Here is a 2,500-nt window from a genome sequence, read left to right as displayed (position 1 = left end):
CTCTGTCTCTGTCTCTCTGTCTCTCTGTCTCTCTGTCTCTCTGTCTCTCTGTCTTTCTGTCTCTCTCTCTGGCTCTGTCTCTCTGTCTCTCTGTCTCTTTGTCTCTCTGTCTCTCTGTCTCTCTGTCTCTCTCTCTCTCTGACTCTCTGTCTCTGTCTCTGTCTCTGTCTCTGTCTCTGTCTCTCTCTCTCTCTCTCTCTCTCTCTCTCTCTCTCTCTCTCTCTCTCTCTCTCTGTCTCTCTCTCTGTCTCTCTCTCTCTCTCTCTCTCTCTCTCTCTCTCTCTCTCTCTCTCTCTCTCTCTCTCTCTCTCTCTCTTTCTGCTTTTCTCTTCTGCTACGGCTTTTCCTTTTTTACTTTTCATTATGTTTTGCATTAATCATGATTCCATTTAGCTGAACTGAAATTTAAAGATTAAATCCTAACGATGATTTTTTGTAATCATATTAGTATTGCTAGAAATGACATATATATATGAGTATCAGAAAATACATGTGTTCAGTAAAAGCAAGAAAACCGTGATGCGACACAATATTTTCAGTCGTGTACGATAATTTCAGTCAGTGGCAAACGAAAAAGGAAGATGCTTTGTGCCATGGTCTTCAGACGTGTTTGATTTCAGGTATATTTCTATAATAATGTTGTCTAGAAATTATTACTGATTTTAGGTCTGTTATGGGAATTGTCTCGTACGTTTTCTGTGACCCATAATACTGTCCTCCCCCCCCCCCCCCCCTCTCGCTCGTTTAAGATGAATCAAAGTTGTCGTATCTTTGCACATATCTTAATATACTACTTTTTTCTTATGCTTAAAAAGATTTTAGGTTTGTTATGGGAAATATCACGTACAAGATTTCCTTGACCCATAATACAGTTCCTGTTTCCCCCTACATCCCCCCCTCTCTCTCTCACGTGATATTTTAATCTAACGTTACTCCATTAATTATACACAGGGAAAGCAGTTTTACCTACTAAAAACAGTGTTATTTTCTTACGTAACAAGTTGAACAAGTCAAAGAAAAATTGAATTGAACTTTAGGTACTGGGATCATCTGTTTCCGGTTTCGTAAGTAGCAAGGTTTCAAAAATGTAATTCTTCCATATCCATTACATCTACCGAAGTTACATTTGTGAAGCGGAAGTTCAACAACATATCATTTTACCAGAACTCAATAACTGTAGGAAACTTTGATATGAGTTTATAGTCTGTTCGACAGGTTAAACTTCTTTTTCTTCAAAAAATATATATTCCATAAGACTATAACTGTTATACAATCTATCACTGAAATAGGCGATTCACGTAAGATAATGTTAATACATCTAGAAGGGGAAAATTCTCCTACTACATAAATAAGCATTTCTCAGGGGCTTAAAATGAACATAGTTTGAATAAAAGGAACCACTGAAAACAGTTATGCAACATTAAATGTATTTCTTCCTAAACATTAGAGGTTGTTTATGTAAGAATATTTGACCGTGCGCGCACACACACACACACACACACACACACACACACACACACACACACACACACACACACACACACACACACACACACACACATACACTCACTCACACACACGCATACACACCTATAACCTTGATGGCAAAACAAAATTCTTTAACACAATGGTGTTTTTGACAAAAGATCGTGAACATTTTAATAATTTATCTGCTTATATATATATATATATATATATATATATATATATAAATATTTGTGCGTCTTACATCTCATCTACAAGAAGTCCCTTACTAAAGCACACACTGAATTTAAATGCGCTTTCGAGAGTACAAAAGTAATTTTCTGGTAAAGTGAATACGCTCTTCAATGCCTCCAAAGACTCTGGGAGAATGTCCGAAGGGGAGGTAAGAAATTAGTATATGTAATCTTGTTTACTTTCGTTTGTTATTCCAAGCAACAAGAAGGAATCTCTACTTTAGGTAAGTAGGAGGTACGGTCTCATGTAAACAAAATGTTGCGTAAACACATATAACAGTTTTTTAAGGAGGTATGGAAGAATGAAAGATTAAAGAGAACTTTAGTACTAGAATGATACTAGAGGCAAAATTAAAATCAGGGTATGAGAAGATTAGATAAGCAGATAATGAATAAAAGATTGAATTAAGGGAAGAACGATCTCTTAGTTTACGTACAGATAGTGATAATCAGATGTATTGTAGATCGAGAGGAACTCTTGTCTTCCATTTTTTGGGGGGGCGATGAATTTTTGTTTTCTTTATTGCAGAAATTAATGTTTGGATAGCGTAAATGATGTACGGGGTAGGCCTAAGCATAGGCTTAGCACGAGAGTTTTAATTTCAAGATCTTCTATTTCCTCCCTATCGTCAGAAGAAAATAAGAGAGAAAGGGCGAAAAGAAAAGAAAAATGGAATTAATTGATTCTCCTTTTCTTTTATCTTATATGAGTTTATCATTTGGGATTCCAATCTTACTTCTCGAGCGGAGAAATCTTGAAAAAAAAATATTTAGAGAAAAGT

This window comes from Penaeus chinensis, chromosome 24, assembly GCF_019202785.1.
Source record: "Penaeus chinensis breed Huanghai No. 1 chromosome 24, ASM1920278v2, whole genome shotgun sequence".
NCBI lineage: Eukaryota > Metazoa > Arthropoda > Malacostraca > Decapoda > Penaeidae > Penaeus > Penaeus chinensis.
The sequence above is the reverse complement of the archived record's forward strand: the minus strand, read 5'-3'. Positions refer to the sequence as shown.